The 21,079-nt window shown below is 36.1% G+C and overlaps 1 long non-coding RNA gene across 2 annotated transcripts in view; it reads left to right on the top strand.

Moving 5' to 3' along the window:
• The window catches only part of LOC140622052 (uncharacterized), a 47,406-nt gene extending 27,260 nt beyond the window's left edge, over positions 1 to 20,146 (top strand). For both annotated transcript variants that reach the window (XR_012021762.1, XR_012021763.1), the window contains 2 exons: positions 18,867 to 19,029; positions 19,921 to 20,146. This is a non-coding gene — a long non-coding RNA (uncharacterized lncRNA). The remainder of the gene's footprint in view (positions 1 to 18,866; positions 19,030 to 19,920) is intronic.
• Positions 20,147 to 21,079: the final 933 nt, after the last annotated feature.

Below are 21,079 nucleotides of genomic sequence, written 5' to 3'. Positions count from 1 at the left end.
TGCATGGTGGGGTGTCTCTGAGTTTCTAGACTTTCTCTGAGAGTTTACCTATAAGGAAACCTCCAAATTTTGTTAATTAGAGAACCCTGCCCTAGATTAACCCTTTAACCCTTTGGTTTTACCACTCAATGAGGCCATTGTTTCAGGCATCCTCTTTCTTTTCTGAGCCTTAATTAAATGCAAATTGATATATGGAACTCTTATACTACAAAAGGAATAATCATTAGATTTATCCTATTACCTGTTTCTGAAATTTGCTTTTCAGCTTCTCTGTTGGCAGCCCCAATCCCCACACTTTTATCCAATTTCTCTGTGCCTTTTCCTGAGTGATTGCCCCAAATGGAGGTTGTCTTTAGGCCGATGGATATTTTAGGCCTGACTTGGTCTTTCTCCTTTAGTTTTAAGACCTGCTTTAAAAAAAAAAAAAAAAAAGACCTGCTTTATCCAAGGGACAATCCTATCTTCCATCTCTCCAGATCTAAAATTTATTTAGATTTAAAATTTATTGTTCTGTTTTATCAGATGATTGAAGAACATTTAGTCAGGATTCTCCAGAGAAATAGAACCAATATGATATGTGTGTATGTTTATATACACATATATGTATAAATGGGAGGGATGGGATGTATATGTAATAGGATATGTGTATACATACATAAATGTGTATGTATATGTGTGTATACATATACAGAGAGAGAGAAAAAGAACAAGGAATTGACTTTTGCAGTTTGGGCTAGCAGGCTGGAAACCCAGGAGAGCCTGTGGTGCAGATGAAATCTGAAGGCAGTCTGCTAGAGAATTCTCTGTTGCTCAGGGCGATTGCTCTTTTTATTCGGTTCAGCCCTTCAACTGATTGTATGAGAGCCACCCTCATGAGTAATCTGTTTACTCAAAACTGACCCATTTAAATGTTAATCTCATCCAAAACCACCTTCTAATTTGGCACATTAAATTAACCATCATATCCACTATGCCAAACTTTGGTTTGGTTGGGATATTTAGCCAGCATTTATTAAGTACCTACTGTTTGTAAGGCACTTTATTTCTATTTGAATCTTATAACAACCAGCAGGTTAGGCAATACTGCATCATTTTACTGAAAAAGAAACTTAAGCTCTGTGAGGTTAAAAACATTGTTCAAGGGACGCCTGGGTGGCTCAGCGGTTTAGTGCCTGCCTTCGGCTCAGGCCTGATCCTGGCGTCCCAGGATCAAGTCCCGCGTCGGGCTCCCTGCATGGAGCCTGCTTCTCCCTCTGCCTCTCTGTCATGCTCTCTCTCTGTCTCTTATAAATAAATAAAAATATTAAAAAAAAAAAAAACATTGTTCAAGATTACACAGAATGTAAATGGCAGGCTCAAGATTATAAACTCAGGCTTTTTTTAATTAAAAAAATTTTAATTGAAATATAGTTGACACATGATGTTACATTAATTTTAGGTGTATAATAGAGTGATTGGACAACTCTCTAAGTTATGCTATGCTCAAAACAAGCATAGCTACTATCTGTCATCCTACAACACTATTCCAGTATCATTGACCATAGTCCTTATGCTGTGCCTTTTATTCCCATACCTTATTTGTAACTGGAAGCCTGGGCCCTTACTTCACTTTACCAGTTTTGCCCATTCCTCCATCCCCTCCCCTCTGGCAACCACCAGTTTGTTCTTTGTGTTTATGGATCTGTTTCTGCTTTTGTTTGTTCATTTATTTTGTTTTGTAGATTCCACATATAAGTTCATTTGTTTTGTTTTGTAGATTCCACATATAATTATATGGTATCTGTCTTTCTCTGTTTGACTTATTTCACTTAGCATAATATCTTCTAGATCCATCCATCTTGCTGCAAATGGCAAGATCTCATTCTTTTTTTATGGTTGAGTAATATTCCATTGTATATCTTACTACCTCTTCTTTATCCATTTATCTGTCAATGGATATTTAGGTTGCTTCCATATCTTGACTATTGTAATTAATGCTCTAATAAACATACGGGTGCATATATCCTTTCAAATCGGTGTTGTAATTTTCTTTGGGTAAATGCCCAATAGTGGGATTGCTAGATCATACAATATTTCTATTTTTAATTTTTTGAGGAACCTCCATACTGTTTTCCACAGTGGCTGCACCAATGTACATTTCCACCAACAGTGCAAGAAGTCCCTTTTTCTCCACATCCTCACCGACACTTGTTATTTCTTATCTTTTTGATTCTAGCCATTCTGACAGGCATATAGTGACATCTTGTTGTGGATTTGATTTGTATTTCCCTGATGATTAGTGATGTTGAGTATCTTTTTCATGTATCTGTTAGCCATCTGTATGTCTCCTTTGGAAAAATATCTATTCAGGTCTTCTGCCCATTTTTAATTGGATTATTTGTTTTTTTTTTTTTTTTTTTTTGGTTGTTTTGTTTGTGTGTTTGTTTATTTGTTTTGGTGTTGAGTTAAAATCAGGCTTGTTTGATTCTAAAGTCTATTTTTTTCTATTGTGTCATGGCATCTGAGAGATAATTTCAGCTTCTGACTTCTTGGTTGGATGATACCTTTGGGACCAATAAATACAATATGCAAATCTATCATCTATGCAACTTTGTCAGCTGTATGTTTTTTGGTACTTAGAGTGCAATATGGCAGATGTCAGGAAGCAACAGGCATCTGCTGTAACCAGAAATCTACACCCACATAAACATCAGTTGCCTAACTGTTTTCTTTCATATATCCTGATATTTCTCAGAAGTACACCATCTGCTCAGAGAATAGATACCAGAATATGTCTGCAGCAGTTTTTTCTTGTTATCTTTCCTCTTATAATGTATTGCTTTGGTTCTTATGCATACTTAATCCAATCCTGTATAGAAGCACAAAATATCTGCCAGCTCATCCACCCTAAAGGAAGGGGGCATATGTGAAATGGATTAAACATGAAGAAGCAGAATGTAGATATTGAATTCAGCTTCTGGTGTTCAACAGGCCTAGCTTCAGACTTTTGTTCTACCACTTACTATCTCTGGAATTTTAGCAACTTATTCTTCTAAGCCTTGGTTTCCTCATCTACAAAATAGGGATAGTGAAGAGTGCTTACCTCATAGGGTTTTGGAAAAATTAAATAAGGTAGTATTTGAAACACTTAGCACACTGAATATTTTGTATTAAGAACTCAGTAAATGTTAGATATTGTTATCATTATCTTTTTCTCTTATATGTATGATTTACTCCATTACTATGAGGAGACAATAATTGCTGTTTCATTTTGCCTTATTTGGTATGTAGCATTTTTAATATTGCCATTAGTCTGTTTCTTTCAAAAAATATTTAATGTGCATCAAGTATTTTTTTCTGGTTGTTAGAAAGAAAATGGTGAGCCAAAATACAAGGCCTAAAACCTTTTGGGACCTAGAGTCTAAAGAAGGAAGAGACATTGAACAAATTCCCATTGAAAAAATCATACGCATAAAATTACACATCAAATTACAGTGAGGGGAGAATAAGAACAGGAAGGAGTGGAACTTGTATTGGGAGTGAGGAATTTGACTTTATAAGTGACATTTGAATTCTGATAGATGAATAGGATCTCATTAAGGGAGGTGAAATAGCAAAGTAAAAAATATTATAGAGTGACAGATATATTCCTTGCTCTTCCCTCCCCTCCCTTTCTCCTTTTCTCAGTCACTTAAAACTCATGACAGTGTGAAGGGTAATGTTCATTTGGAATGCATTGTATGGCTCTTCCAGGTGTTAAAAGTACTGAAATACTTTTTTATTGATTGGTAAAGAGCTTCTACTTCAAACATTTTGAGTGGCCTTACCCTCATCTCCACTGCTTTGGCCCTAGATCCTCCCCCAGAACCCAAGAGACTTCCCCTAAATCAGCCACTAAATGGTTGATGCCTGCCACAAAAAGGTCCTCAAAGATCAAAAGATTCCTACTTCTTTGGCAAGTTCCAGTCTATTTTACTAGGGCCAGTACTGGTATCATATTGGTTGTAAAATATTTTAAGTGTTATATCTGGTTAGGATAGCAACATTTTAGTCTCTATTTTATCATTTAAGAGTTATATCTTTAAGTCTTAAGAGTTAGTTATGTTCTCTTCCTTTGTCTCAATTTGCTTATAGTTCTTAGTTTATTACCTATAACCTTTGAGGTTGACAGCAGGGAGTCTAACTTGTCCTTTATATGAATTTACTAACTTAATATCTTACCTTAATTCCTTAGTTCATTGTGATTACATTTTACTTTGGGTTTGTTGATTTTAATGACAGAGTCACAGAAACTGTAATCTATTGTCCAAATAGAATTTAAAATGTATAGATCTAGTCTCAGTAGAAGGTTTGCAGAGGGCACAACTTCAGATCTCTTTCTAGAGAATTAAATGCACAGTTCTAGTTAGCACATAGAAAAAAACTGTTGCTCTTAATACTATTTTGGGTATTGAAAACTAACTTGTTTCAACTTCTATGGTTGAGCTAAGAAATCAGCCAGTTTAGAAATTTTTAGTTTTATGGTTTCCTGAACATATGGAAGTGAAATCGTAGAATTTTCAGTAGAGTATTTAATGAAAAGAAAATGGGCTATATCTATTTTATGATCTTTTAAATCACTGAATACTTCTATAGATGTTTAAGTGAGGAATTAAAGCTTTTGGAACATGTGAATGGGATCTTCTAGGGCACTTTCTTGAACTGTCCCTGGAAATAAGGGCTTCTTTTTCAGCTTTTGTGTGTTAGCTATCTTTGACCTATTTGATCTCATATGATAAGGAAATCAGTTCCAGGAAGCAGCAGCTTTTCCTTTTAATACATTGTGTATGCATGCTACCTAACACAGGTTTTAAAAATAAGTGATAGTATTAATCCAATGTTTCCATCTGGACTGACAAACATCAGTCTTAGCCAGCAACATATCATTTGTAATGATGAATAGATGATATTTGAAGAATAAAAGACTGTTGAGCAAGTAGCCTTTGTCACATAAAGAAAAAAAAAAAGAATTCTCAGGGCAGTCTAGGAAATTTCCAGAGATTGTCAAGAGCAGGAAAAACAGGAAGTTTTTATTTCTACATCTTCACATGGCATGGAATTTTAATGCAGTAAATATTTTAGCATTTGATGCTAATTAATTAGCTCTCATCCAGCAAATATATAGCAGTTATATTTTGGTAGGAAAAAAATACAGAACATCATAATAGAAGTTCAAAGACTTGAGGAAGTTTTATTGAGATTGCAAAATGTTTAAGTCCTTGAAGGAGTATGCCCATCTCAAAGGAAAAAGAAAGCAGTGAAAACCTTCTCTGACCATCACTGGGAAAAAGAGGATATAGGACAAGGGCAGCACCAATGGAGGACATATAGGAGCATCTACCTGCATATGAAAAGAAAAAATGCCATATGGGCAGCCAGTCCAAGGAATCTGCCCTAAGATAGATGGGTTGGGAAGTTACCAGTCTATTTAGAATCTGACAGTCAGCATGTCAGTCCACTCCACTGATCCTGTGAGTATCGTAGTATCATAAAATGATAGAGCTTGAAGGATAATTAATTTGGTTTAATATTTATTGAGAATTTACTATTTTAGCTGGTGCTGTCTAAGCACTGAAGATACATCAGTTAATAAGACATCCTAGGTCTCTGTCCTTAAAAAGCTTATCATCAGCTAAATTACAAGTGTGATTTTGGGTAATAGCAAATGCTATGAGGAGAAATGAAGAGCAGGATAAAGGGATAGTGAATGAAGGGCTGAGTTGTTTTAGATTGGATGATCAGGAATTGCTCTTTGTGGAAAATAGAGTTAGGGATTTGAATGATGTGAAAGTGCCAACCATATAAATGTCTTTGGGAAGAGCATTCCAGACAAAGGGAAATACCATTGAAGAGTCTGTGGTGGGAATGAGTTGGCATATTTGAGAAACCAGCCAGAAAGTTAATGAAGTTAGTTAGGGAGGGTGGGCAAAGATGAGATGGGAGAGGTAGTTGGGGCCAGATCGTAGGCCTTAGTAAGGAGTTTAGATTTCATTCTAAATATGTTGGGAAGCCATAGGAAGGTTTTGAGTAGGGACTTGATGTGATCTGTTTCATGTTTTAAAAATGATTACTCATATGTTATGTGGAGTTTAGACTGAAGAAGGGCAAATGTAAAAGCAAGGGAGGCCAATGAGGAGATAATTACAGTATTTCAGGTGAGGTTGTAGATGAAGATGCACCAAGTGATAAGCAGTAGAGTGGTGAGAAACATGCTAGGAGGTTTTGGAGTGAAAGGCAAAAAATCAAGAATTACTTGATTTTTTTTTATTTTATTTTATTTTATTATTATTTTTTTTAATTTATTTTTTATTGGTGTTCAATTTACTAACATACAGAATAACCCCCAGTGCCCGTCACCCATTCACTCCCACCCCCCGCCCTCCTCCCCTTCTACCACCCCTAGTTCGTTTCCCAGAGTTAGCAGTCTTTACGTTCTGTCTCCCTTTCGGATATTTCCCACACATTTCTTCTCCCTTCCCTTATATTCCCTTTCACTATTATTTATATTCCCCAAATGAATGAGAACATATAATGTTTGTCCTTCTCCGACTGACTTACTTCACTCAGCATAATACCCTCCAGGAATTACTTGATTTTTAACCTGAGGTGAAGGTGAGTTCACTGAGATCACAGAATTAATTGGTTAACAGAACTGAGATGCTTATTTCGATAATTTTCACTGCATTTTTAGGTCTCTGCCTTTATCTTCATTTGAATTTCTTAGTTTCTCCTATTCTATAAGCTTTAATATCCCATCAATAAAGCCACTTGAAGAGTTCTATAATGTCATTGATTATTACTACATCACGCTAGTGATGTAAGATCTAAGTGATCTTGTAACCATTTTTAATTGTCTTCATTAAGTCTTAGTCAAAGGCGTCATCCATAGAAACATTTGAAAAATATTGGCTGCAGATAGCTCAGGAGTTGAGGGAAAATTTACAAATAAGAGTCAAATAAATAGATTTTTCCCACATAAAGCAATTGTCAGTTTCACAGACTCTGAATACTGATCTAATGAGAGTGAGTAGCAGGGTGATCTTAAGAGCTCTCCCTGGGAAATTTTGTGATTGTCAGACAACATTAGTCCAACCTTGCTGTGTCTTGCCCTGACCTTGTGTGCCATTTGTGGTTACTGCCTCTACAGTCTGGCATTCTTCTCTCAAACCCCACCTGCACACTTTACTTGTTTGCAGACTTACATGAGGTACACTGGTGTCAGACTCTCTCTTCTTCTGGAAGATGCCACCAGGCTCACCTATTTGGCTTTCCAGGATACCTGGTACATCTTGATGATTTTATTTCCTTTTACTGCCCAGAGTCAGTTTTGTCTCCTAGTGTTGACCCATTAGGAGGGCCATCTAGTCCTTGAACTATGCCATTTTTGCTAGAACACCTGACCCCATTCTGACAGCAGGGTCCAAAGTTTGTCATCTTGCCCATGGTTTCTAGGTCTGCAGGGTTTGGACCACTCAAAAGTATTTACCACTGTCACCTCCAAAAGGCTGCTTACTCATCATGTGCTCTCTGATGGAAGGCCTCATCTACATGGCTCATTCTTTCAGAAAGAGCTAAAAGCCATTAGCGCTATACTAAGGAGCATCTGGTATCATTCCTTAACACTCTATCCACCCATTTAGTTCCACTGACTCTCATGGAAGCAGTCTGTTACTGTGGCTTGTTTAAAAAGTCAAATGGTGGGTTCAGCGTATTCTCAGGACTAAATCCAGAGCCTCTGACCCACAGGCTACTATTACTTTTTTTTTTAAAGGAATGCTGCCAAAGAATTTGAAAGGATATAGAGCTCATTTATTTAACAAACTTACTATTTTAACATAAAATAGCCATGCAAGGCATATCCATGGGGCTTAGGATAAAAATGGTGAAAAAGGCACATATTCTTCCTGATAAGATCTGAGGTATTTAGAGGACTGGGAAGTAGTTACAGATTCTTTTCAACATGTCTCCCTTAGAGTATTATGCAAATTTAGTAATAGAAATGGTCCTAAATGTGCTATATTTGCTCAAGGTACATATGCAAATTATTATTTTGTTACATTTTCCTTGGTTATATGGGACTATTCTAAGAGAAATGAATACAAATCTCTGTCATATAGATTGCATTATTAAGTAATGCATCAGTAAGTTTATTATATACTTAAAATAATAATCACATGTTTTTGTGAAATAATCGTGGTCTAGTCCTACCATGTAACTCAAAATAGAAGAACTAAACAGCTGCCACTCCTGGTTATTGTTTGGCAAATATATAGGGAAGAACCCAGTTTTGAGCATTCCACAGCCTCCAGGCTTTTTAGACTTAAAGGGCAACTACACTGCCACAGGGGAACCAGCAGAAAATTTCCACACTGGCTAATACAATGATAATTTTCAGTTATACCTGTAAAATTCATCTCGATGTTGGCTGTTGGCAAGTGCTACAGATGAGATTGGGAAACGTTACTGTCAACAGAAAAAGGACTTCAATATTTATGCTTCTGGCCTCAAATGAAATTTAGATGGCTAACTTCAAAATGATTCCTATTTACTTAAACATAGTATTGATTTGTGCACTGTTAGACACTCTGAATATTTATATTCCTTCAAGTGCTTTCAAGTGTTTCTTTTTAAGATTTTATTTATTTATTCATGAGAGTCACAGAGAGAGAAGCAGAGACATAGGAAGAGGCAGAAGCAGGCTTCCTGTGGGGAGCCCGATGCCCAACTTGATTCCAGGACCCTGGGATTATGACCTGAGCCAAAGGCAGACATTCAACCACTGAGCCACCCAGGTGCCCCCTTTCAAGTAGTTCTAATGATAAAAAGAAAACAGGTATAAATTTAAATCCCAACACTGCCGCTTATGAACTTGAGCAAGCTATTTAACCTTTCTAACTTTTAATTTTTCTTCTGTAAAATTGGGATAATACCTAATTCATAATAATTTTGAAACAATATGCATAAAATATCTAGTGTAGTGTCTGGAACAGTTAAATACTCAATAAATGTTAATTATTTGTATTAATACAGTACCTTACATATAATAGATTCTTGTAAACATTTGTTGAATGACTAAACAAGTGACTAATTACTATCACAGAACTTCAGGAATATTTTGTCATTTATTATAATTTTACTCAGTTCTTTTTATAGATCCAACAAATCACATTTTTTTCTTCTGTGAATACATCACAGAACCTTAACCTCAGCTCTTTGGTGTCATGCCAGGGAAATAGTAAAATATCATGCATGTTTCTGAAGCCAGGGTTTATTGGCCGTTTGTCAAGGGGGTACTCCTTTCTTTATCTGGGAACCAAGTGGATATGGAGCTACTATATACAAGATATGGGTTTTTTCCTTCCTAAGGGGTAAGTTATGAACATTAAACATGAAAAGTAACAAGAACTTGACGTGTTCTTCAGATTTCTTCATCTCTTGCCCTGTATCATGAGGGTTTTGCCATGCTTGGCTATTTTGAAATATTTGTTGGAAGAAAGTGGAATATGCATTTCAGGGCCCCAAATGAGACCAGAAAAGTTGTGCTTGGATATTGACACTAACAATCATGTTTGGTGTGAAACCAGGAAGCAGATCACCTCAGTTCCAATGAAGCAATAACTGGACAAACCTTTATTTGTCCTCTCTCCTATGGTTGGATGTGGGTAGGAATTCATCACTGTTAGGAGATTTGAAACAATAAAAGGAAAGATGCCTCACAAAAAAGGCTGAGCAAACACTGTGGGTAATATTTAATGGCTTTTTAATTTTATTTTGATTGGGAAATAAAAAGAATTTTATTGAAAAACAATTCTGACTCATATCTGTTTCTGGGAGTTTTGAAATTTTTCTGCACTGCTTCATACAAAAAATGATTGACTAATTTCTGACCTAAAGAGGAGGGCTCCCTAATCAGTAGTCAAGAAGTTCCTCAAGACAGTGTCCCACTTTTATTTATTTATTACTTTAAAAATTATTCAAGTATAATTAGCATATAATGGTATATTTTTTCAGATGTATAACATTGATTAGATAATTCTGTGCATTACTCAGTGCTCACCACAATAGGGGCTGTCACAGTCTGTCACCGTACACAAAATATTATTGACTGTATTCTTTATGTTGTACTTTTCATCTCTGTGACTTATTTATTTTATAACTGGAACATTGTACCTCTTAATTGCCTTATCTATTTCACATACCCGACCAGGTATCCTCCCCTCTGGCAACTACCAGTTTGTTCCCTGTATTTAAGAGTTTGTTTAGGGATACCTGAGTGGCTCAGTTGGTTGAATGTCTGACTCTTGGTTTCAGCTCGGGTCATAATCTGGGAGTTACGATCTTGAGGTCATGAGATCAAGCCCTGTACTGGGCTCTGCATTCAGTGGGAAGTCTACTTAAGATTCTTTCTCTCCTTCTCCCTCTGTCCCTCCCCCGGCTTGTGTGTGCTCTCTCTCTTTCAAAATAAATAAATCTTTGGAAAAAAAAGAGTGTTTTTTTTTTGTTTTTTTTTTTTTTTAAATTTACATGTAAATGAAGTCATATGGTGTTTATCTTTTTCATTTGACTTATTTCACTTGGCATAATACTAGGTCAAACCATGTTGTCACAAGTGGCAAGATCGCATTCTTTTTTATGGCTGAATAATATTCTGTTGTGTGTGTATATGTATGCATGTATGTGTGTGTGCATATGTGTTATATATATAAATATATAAATATATGCATATACCACATCATTTATTGATGGACACTTGTGTTGCTTCCATATCTTGGCTATTGAGAATAGTGCTGTAGTAAACATAGGGGTACATACGTCTTTTCAAATTAGTATTTTTGTTTTCTTTGGGTATATACCTAGTAGTGGAGTAGTAGAATTACTTGATCATATGGTATTTCTATTTTTAATTTTTTGAAGAACCTCCATAATGTTTTGAAAGTTTGCTGTTTTGCCAATTTACATTCCTGCCAAAAGTGTACAAGTGTTCCCTTTTCTCCACATCTTTGCCAATCCTTGTTATTTCTTATCTTTTTGATACTAGCCATTCTGACTGGAATGAGGTAGTATCTCATTGTAGTTTTGGCTTTCACTTCCCTAATGATTAGTAATGCTGAGCATCTTTTCATGCATCTGTTTTCCATCTGTATATATTTTTTAGAAAAATGTCTATTCAGGTCCTCTACCCATTTTTTAATCAGGTTATTATTATGTGTGCTGAGTTGTATAAGTTTTTTTTTTTTTTTTTTACATATTTTGGATATTAACCCCTTAATTTGTATATTTCATTTACAAATATCTTCTCCCATTCAGTAGGTTGCTTCTTTGTTTTGCTGATGATTTCCTTCACTGTACAACTTTTTATTTTGGTGTATTCTCAACAGTTTATTTTTGCTTTTGTTTCTCTTGCTATAGGAGACATATCTATAATATGTTGCTAAGGCCAGGGTCAAAGAGATTATTGTCTACATTCTTTCAGGAGTTTTATGGTTTTAGGTCTCCCATTTAGGTCTTTAATCCATTTTCAGTTTATTTTTGCATATGATGTAGAAAAGTGGTCCAGTTTCATTCTTTTGCATGTAGCTGTCCAGTTTTCCCAGCACCGTTTATTGAAGATACTTTTTCCCCATTATATATTCTTGCCTCCTTTGTGATAGATTAGTTGACATGTAAGTGTGGGTTTATTTCTGGGCTTTCTCTTCTGTCCTGTTGATCTATATGTCTGTTTTCTGTGCCAGTACCATACTGTTTTGATTAGTATAGCTTTGTAGTTCATCTTAAAATCTAGGATTGTGATACCTCCAGCTTTGTTGTTCCTTCTCAGGATTGCTTTGGCTCTTCAGGGTCTTTTGTTCCAAACAAATTTTAGGATTGCTTGTTCTAGTTCTGTGAAAAATGCTGTTGGTATTTTGATATGTATTTCATTGAATCTTGCTTTAGGTAGTATGGACATTTTAATGATACTTGTTCTTCCAATCCATGAGCATGGTAGTCTTTTCATTTGTTTTTATTGTCTTCAGTTTCTTTCATCAATGTCTTGTAGTTTTCAGAGAGAGTATAGGTCTTTCACTTCCTTGATAAAATTTATTCCTAGATATTTTATTCTTTTTGGTGCAATTGTAAGTAGGTTTGTTTTCTTAATTTTTCTTTCTACTACTTAATTATTAGTGTATAGAAATGCTACAGATTTCTGCATATTAATTTTGTATCCTGCAACTTTATGGAATTCATTTAACAGTTTTAAAGTTTTTTGGTTGTTTCTTTTGGGTTTTCTGTATACAGTATCATGTCATCTGCAAATAGAATTTTATTTCTTTCTTAACAGTTTGGATGCTTGTATTTTTTTCTCTTCTATGATCATTGAAGCTAGGACTTCCAGTACTATATTGAATAAGAGTGGTGAGAGTGGACATCCTTTTCTTTTTCCTGATCTTTGATGAAAAAACTCAGTTTTTCACCATTGGGTGGCACTGGTTCTGGTGGGGCTGCCTGCTTGGTGTGGCAGTGCAGGAGCCACTTTGGAAAGATGCCTGCCAAAGCAGGTAAGTTTGACAGGGTGAGTTTTCAGAGGAATGCCAGGATGGGGCATGAAGTGCTAGCAAGGAAGACGAAGAGTGTTAGCACTATTCCCCCAAGTTTCCAGCCATTTAGATTGGGAAGTGAGGTGGAAAGGAGAAGAGAAATGGTGCCTCTGAGCACTTTTGTTCCCAGAGAAATCTCCTGCAGATCCCTTCCCCTTCTGCATATGTTCTATGATTATTCAGAAATCTTCTTCACATATACCCCAAGTGCTTTTCAAACTACTGCTTCTGTGCTATCTCTGGGCCAAGTTATTAGTATGCTGGCTCTTTAAGGATGGAGACTCAGTTTTCTATTGCCATCTGGCTGTCCATGAGTTTAAGTCCCACTGGTTTTCAAACCAGGTGTTATGGGGATTGTCTTCCCGGTAGGGGTCCCCAGTGTCAGGAGTACCTGATCTTCTCACTTCTCCATGCTTGTGATGTCCCTTCCATTTGTGGTAGGTCGCATGATGGTGGTGGGGATTTTGTTCCCAACTGTGTTTCTGCCCCTCCTACTGTGGTTAACTGTGGAAAGTCTGTTCTGCCAGTCATCAGGTTGTTTTCAGTTAGTTGCATAGACTTAGCTGTTATCTTGGTGTGTCTGTAGGTTGAGGTGAGCTCAGGATCCTCCTATTCCACCATCTTCTCAAAACTCCAATGTCCCACTTTTATTGTCTAATTATATATTTCATGATTTCTATCTTTTTCATATTGAATTTATTTTTTGAATTTAAATGTATTACATAGTTGCTTTTTCCATTATATTGTTTTTAGATATAAAAAAGCCCTTTTTTGGTAATTTTATGGTTCTGTTAACACAAATACAATGTGTACATAAGCCATCTGTTTATTCATTTTCTTCACTGTGCAGCTTGGCATTGGGATTGGTGACTCCGATGGCCAGCTGAGCTGCTCTTTCCACACTGGTTTTTGGTTTTTGGAGAAGACACTGTGAGCCATCTCTGCACAGTAAGATTTGTTGCATATTAGCAGCACTTCAAGCTCCTTGATGTTGTAGACAACAACTTCCGGAAGCCACTGAGCAGTATGTGCTTTGTTTTCTTGGTGCTCCTGTAACCAATGCTGGGCATCAAGATCTGGCCCTTGAATCTTCTGTGCACCCTATTGTCAATGTCTCTGCGTTTCCAACAGTTGCACTTAATTTTGACATATCAGTCTGATTGATGCCGGATGAACTTCTTGGTCCTCTTTCTAATGATCTTGGGCTTCACAAGAGGTCTAAGGGTGGCCATGATGATGAATAGAAGATGGCTGCCACCTCTCAGGCAGCACTAGGAAGAGACAAAAAAGGCCTTTATTTTTTAATGCTACTTTGAATGAATGGCATTCGTGAATATCAAGATGGTATCAGAGGTTAGTTGCCTGTTAAGAGGTCTGTATTTTTTAAGAGGTCTCATACTGTTTTAGGTCAGGCTCTCCTTGAAGAAAAAGAGGCTTGAGTATGTATTATGTTGCATGATAAGAAAATGGTAATAATTTAACTCATTTTAAGACTTACCAAACTGGCAGTTTCACATAGTTCAACCTAATCACCTGAATTGGATTCCTGCCCCGAACTATTTCAACCAGGTTCATAGAGATTGATTGATATATAGGGTAAAGTACTACTTTCACAACTTGTAAAACTGCCACAGGAAACAGCTACTGGCACACTCTGGCCAGAGTAACAGTTCTACCCTATAGGTGGATTTGTGCGGGGAGTCAAATGATAAGTCAGTTCTTAGCCAAGTTATACCTTATATTCCACCAAAGAATGTGTATATCTCTTTTGAAGGAAAAAAAGATTGTTAAAAAATAACCTTAAAATACGTACAAACATGAAACTAAGGCTTATATAACAATGAAAAAAACATTGCAAATCAAATACCAACAAGTACAAAGCCAATTTAAATGAACCACACTGATTTAATGACCGTGTTTTTCACCCCCTAAATCATGATTTGCATTATTGCAATGGTGCAGATTTCAACAGTGAAGAGTCTTATGCATCTGCATGAGTAACTACCCATACGCATGTGATCACTCAGTTTTCTCAGTATTTATTTCTACTGCAAAACCTTCATTTGTACAACAAAGTGTGATCCATTTGGTTCTCTTGCTGTAGATATGACCAACTCTGCTCTTTTGGGTAGAAGTTTGGCATTTCACAATTAAAAGTACATTTCACAATTAAAAGGTACTCTTTGGTGCTAGAGCTCTTTGTTTCTATTCACCCTTATTGAGGCTCTTTGGTGACATGTGGAGCTCTTCTTTTTTTTAAAGATTTAATTAATTAATTAATTAAGTAATTTATTTATTTATTATGGAGAGAGAGTTGGGGAGGAGCAGAGGGAGAAAATCCCAAGCAGATGCCATGCTGAACATGGAGCCCAGTGTAGGGTTTGATCTCATAATCCTGAGATCATGACCTGAGTTCAAATCAAGAGTCAGATACTTATCTGACTGAGCCACCCAGGCACCCATATGTAGGGATCTTCTGTTAGATTTCACACCTGTGGGGAACGCTATCTTATCTATAACATTTTGCTAGTCTTAATATAGAGTAGTTAGTATTTAAAATGATAAGAAAAGAGTTTTCAGTTGCTATTATTTTAATAATAAATATCTCATTGAATTTAAGTTCCTATCTATGAATTAAATCTTGTCCTGGGTGAGATTATATCCCTCTGCTTTTCCTTTCAGTAGACATTTTTTCTGTCATCTATCATTAGATTAGAAAAACATTACCAAGTTTCCATCCAAGGCTTCCATCTCCTAATTGCTGACAAAAGAAGATGGACTTAAGTCTTTATAGATGTGAAAATAAATAATGACTCAGGAATTAAGTATTAATGTTCAGGGATTTTAATATCAACATTGCAATCAACATTGCCAAGATATCACTTTGTTATTTTAGGAAGAATAAACAACAGCAAACAAATCTTTTTTAAAAGAAGCCTAAATTGTATCAGAGATCCCCTTGTAGTAGGTCTATTTTTTAAAAAAAATAAAAGTGCCCAAACTCAATTGCATTCTTTCTTTTGATTTATAGTCGGTAGGTAGACAAAGGGCTCTTGGTCTAAATGTCAGCTGTTCCTTAAGATATAAGGTAAAGAGTTAAAACCCTCAAATAATTTCTCAGGGGGTCTTCCTCTTACATTAACTATTCAATAAATTACTCATCAACTGCTGATGAAATAAAGAAATTGCAAGATGATTTTAAGGAGCAACATTCTAAGATATAACTGATATAAGATTAATTTAGATATTTGTAATATATCCTTATGTTATAATCGTAAGCTTTTAGTGGCTGAAACAGGAGACAAGGAAGAGTCAGAGAGAATGAAATTATGTTTCTTTACAACTCATTCATTAGTGTATTCAACAAACATTGAGTATTTGGCCCTTAACCTAGATACCAGGGATACACAACTCGCTGGCTTTGCATACATTATTTCTTCCTCCAAGAATGCCTTTCTACTAGTTCTCCATCTGGAAAACAACTCATTCTTCCAGATTCAGTTCAAAGGATATTCCTTGTACACAGATAATAATTAGTTGGTCAAACCTCTGTGCTTTGATATACTATTTGTATATTGCTAAATAGGTATAAGGAACACATCTATCAACTCAATGTAACAACCAACTCAAGTGTAAACTCTTCAGGGACATATTCCACTGTTAAACTTTTAGTATTTTTCCTTTTTGCATTTTAAGGTACATTGTTTTCCTGTATAAAATTTTGGTAATCTTTATGTCTCATTCTTTAAAATGTTATTTGAGTAGCACTTATTTATGTGACAAATATTCTTTGATTTTTATTGGCAGCATAATATCATATGTGTAAGCCATAATTGATTTAGCCATTCCTTTACTTTTGGATAATTAGGTTATTTCCATTTTTCTAGCTTTATAAATAATGCTGAAATCCTTGAAGTAAAATACTTGTCGATATCTTTGACTATTTATTTAGAGTTAATACATTTCTTGGAGTGATATTATTGAGTCAAATGATATGAGCAGTGTTAATTAAGGCTCTCACCATAAACAGCCAAATTGCTTTCTTTTTTTTAAAAAAAGATTTTTTTTATTTATTCATGAGAGAGAGAGAGAGAGAGAGAGGCAGAGACACAGGCAGATGGATAAGCCGGCTTCATGCAGGGAGCCCGACGTGGGACTCAATCCCAGGTCTCCAGGATCACGCCCTGGACTGAAGGTGGCGCTAAACCGCTGAGCTACCGAGGCTGCCTGCCAAATTGCTTTCTAAAAAGTCTGTTCCATGAGTAACATATGAGAATGTGTATTTTACGTTACCCACCCTTTTCAACCCTAGAGATATCATTTCAAAAACCTTTACCAATTTGGTATGTGATAAATAGTTCTTTGATTTCTTGAGTGACTTTATGATTTTGTAATTTGGGCACTTGTGTTTTCAATAATTTGATTATTTTCTGTATTCTTTCTAGGAAAAGAAGTTAAAAAGGCTAGAATAAACTAAACTTAAAAATATACTTAAAGAAAAAAATATACTTAAAGATAATATACATTATACTTAGATAATATACATCTTAAGGCATTTTTAAATTATTGATAAGTACAGATATTAAGATATTTGCCATTGTGGAAAAAATAACTTAAGAAAAAAATATACCCTATCCTTTTGTTACATATCACATAATTATATGTGTCATTTTTTCCCCCTCAATTGGTAGAATAGTATAAGCTATGTCAAGGAAATCCAAGGAATGAAAATAATATAATAACAACTGGGATTGCATATCCTTAGAGCAGTTACAATTAAAAACAATAACAAAAAAAAATCTCTGACCATATCAAATGTTGGCAAATTTATGGAGCAATTGAAACTCTGGTGCTGATGTGGGCTAGCGAGATCAGTACTGAGTATGTGGAGGTATGAGAAACACTTTCCTCTCAGCCCTACCCTTATTTCTAACTTCATCTCTTGATTTGCCTGAGATCCAAGCATTTATGACATTTTTGAAGGATAGACAGTGGGTCCATAAGAGTCCTTGAGGTCAGAATGAAGTAAGTGATTAAAGGGCTCCTGAGAGAAAGGAATCATCACAACAAATGAAGGTGTCTATCACAATGGGAAGGGAGAATTAGTATAGGATACAGATGTGAGGCTAAAATTTCTTCCTGCTTAGAATCTTGTGGGTGCTTATGACTCTGGAAAAGAGATGGTCAGGTGGTAAAGTTGAAAGCACTTTATCACTACGAGCCCAAGCATTTCTGCTGTTGATTCCTTCTACTTTTTTGTATGTGGAGTTGAAAACGTGAAAACCTTTTGTTCCAGGTGAGGACTGAATGTCAGGACTGGGTTAACATCATATTGGTGACCAAAATTGGGCTGTAGATGGTGTTTATGCCAGGAACGTGGAGGCAGGCAGGACGGTGTTCCAGGCCCCAGAAGTTGAGAGAATAGGCACCGTGGAGGATGTCAAAGGTTATAACCACCATGCAGCTTCTTGCCAAGCATAACAGGAGAAATTGTATTAGCCAAGAGGAATGTTAGGAGCCAGAGTATGTGGGCAGTAGATAGGAAGCTGTGTAAATTCAATGTGAGATATTCCCTAGCTTTGGGATATCCGAGAGACACCAGGGATGATGGAAAGGCTGCTGTTTGGCAAGTGGGGACTATTATTCTAGTAGCACTGGGAAAAACATTAAAGTGCTCATGTGTAAGCTCCATAAGCAAATGGTAACTAGAGAGTTATATGACTTAAAATGGATTTTATAAAATAAAAATTTAAAATCTAAGTTAAGATAATAATTTATATAGAAAACCCATTATTAACCAAAATTGGAAGAGCAATTTCTTTTGTATTACAAATACGGTAGAGTATCTTATAGTTTATAGGTTTGGCCCATAGTTCAAAAGCTGGGGTCCCAAGTTAGTCAAAGGATTCTTATAAGGTGCTGCCTGGGATTGTTCATCCCCCACATCCAATATGTTATCCATGTAACTCAGAGGTATCTGTTATGGTGTCTTTGTTATATTTAGTCCCGTTGTCTGTTTTGATTTTCCTCATTTAGTTTAGCAAACCTTTGTTATTGTTATCTTGCTGCCTTCTCTCTGAACAGACCAAGGCTTTTAAACAAACATTGCATCTGTGCTGTGGATAAGTTTGCTTTGTGTTGCTATCTTATCTTTTATCTATTTAACAGCATGATTCTTTGGGGCTGGATATGGGGCTTTGAAGGAGTTTAATTTAGATTTATTTGGGCGTCCTGAAAAATCACTGCAGTGCTCAATCAGTTTTTTCTCTTTAGGCATCTCCCTTCATTTGTATTTGGAGGAAGGATGAGTTGGGAGAGAAGCAAGAGAGAAGAGGAAGGAAACCAGTTCTCTTTTAATCTCCATTTAAAGCTTTAAGAAAAAACATCAAAGAAAATAATTCTATATTTTAATCAAAATGAACAGATTCAGCTCCTGGTAAAAAATTTGATTTGTAAAAATACATTTGAGTTTTAGCTTCAAAGTAGAGTCAAATTTTTATAGGGGTTACAATATGATTCTAACTTTTTTTTTGGTAGCTAGATTTGGCAAGTGTTTACTCTAGACATATTCTGTGTCATGGTCATCAGATGTAATAGGTAGATATAATCAGGGAGAATCGATTGAGGTAGTTGATACAGTAGTCTTATTTTACAGGTGAAGAAACTGTAGAAATTAAGTGTGGCTAATAAGAGGAAGTATCAGGATTAGAACTCAGCCTATCCATTCTAACAAGAGTACTCTTCCTTTGTGTCCAGACCAGTACTTTCCAAACTAATCTGCACATCAGTCATCTGAGGATCTGGCTAACCTGTGGGTTCTAATGCAGCAGGTCTGGGGCGGAGCCTGAGATTGTGCTTCTCTTACAGGCTCCCTGTAAGAGATGCTGCTGCTTATTTACCAACTACACCTTGAGTGGCAAGGTCTTAAACTCTTCTCACTTGGTGACATAAAAATAATCTTTTGTAATGACAAGTTATCAGTCTATCAGTTTGCTTATTATTTTATTTCCTAGAAAATCTGACATTGATTTTTTGATGATCCCAGAAGATAATGGTTTTGTATACACTTGGTGTAGTCTGATCCAGCAAATGCACTTTTGAGAATGTGATCTAAAGTGGCAGATACTAGCAAGAAAATTACTCAGTGCTTTTTAAGTGACTTAATTTTTTGAAATAATAGATTGAAAACAAATCCAAATTAGATAATGTAGAGTAATTATGGCAAAGAAATTTTGGGTAAATCCTGGGTAAAATCACTTTTGAAATCAGTTGTGTAGATGATTTAATTGTAGAGAATGACTATATCCCTTTCTCTTTTGTTTGTTAGGCTTTAACTAGACAATGAACAATACCAGCTGTAATCTAATTGAAGTCAGCAGTCCCAGGTGTTCAGAGAGGCTGCTCATTCAGTCACAGTTTTCCAAATCAAGCCCTTCTTGGGATAAGCCCTTTGAAGGGCTTTACTGTTGAAGTGTATTTCTTTTCAGTGCTCTTAACAGTGAACTGTTTTCTTGTGATTAAATGCACTAATAAAACAGACTATGTTAAAATTAGTTTAATGATAGTCAAGACATTATTTCACTGATAGAAGTTATAGCAGGAAGCCCATTTCTGTCAGTTATAGAAGAGTTATAATTACTCTTAGAGATGAAGATATCATGTGCCCTGAGCTCCCCTTCCCAGGGTTAAGTGCACACACTGAATGAAGATATCATGTGCCCTGAGCTCCCCTTCCCAGGGTTAAGTGCACACACTGAATCCCAAAAAGACTCAATAACTTGCTGAAGGTCAATCAGCTTCTTGGCAGCATCATTTTTATTAGCAGTTTGGTTGGCGATCACAACGTCAACTGCTGCCAGGGCCAGGTAAGAAACAATTTAAGGTTATAAATTATAACATAAGAGGGGGTGTTAGGGAATGTGGCAAATAGCTTATGTGAAAGAGTCACTGACACACAGATCTAGTGGATTATTCACATATAGAAACAGGGACTCAGTATAGCCAGATCATCTTTTTTTTTTGTTTTTTTAAGAGAGCACTTTAAAGCAGGAGTGGGGATGGGTAGGGGCAGAGAGAGAGGGAGAGAGAATCCTAAGCAGGCTCCATGCTCTGTGTAGAGCCAAACTTGGGATTCAGTCTCATGAGCTGAAATCAAGTTTATGCTTAACTGACTGAGCCACTCACATGCCCCCAGATCATCTGATTTTTAAATAAAAGCTGGGAATCCAGAAAGTTTATATAAAAGATTTCAATTTTAAAATACTGACAACAAAGAAAAACGAAAACAAAAACAATGTGATCAGACAAAACACATTTACAAGGCAGATTTGGCCCGTGGGGTTGCACTTTTATAATCCCTGATCCAGGCTTTTGTTCTCCCAATTTAGTGTACCTCCATCAGTGATTTCTAATAGCTCCCTGAAGTATCCTTAGAGGGGAGGCCAGGTGATTGGGTTCTGGTCCTTCTAATTCCATATCAATAAGGT

The sequence above is a fragment of the Canis lupus genome, chromosome 31, assembly GCF_048164855.1.
Source record: "Canis lupus baileyi chromosome 31, mCanLup2.hap1, whole genome shotgun sequence".
Lineage (NCBI taxonomy): Eukaryota > Metazoa > Chordata > Mammalia > Carnivora > Canidae > Canis > Canis lupus.
This window is presented reverse-complemented; position numbering and strand designations above follow the sequence as displayed.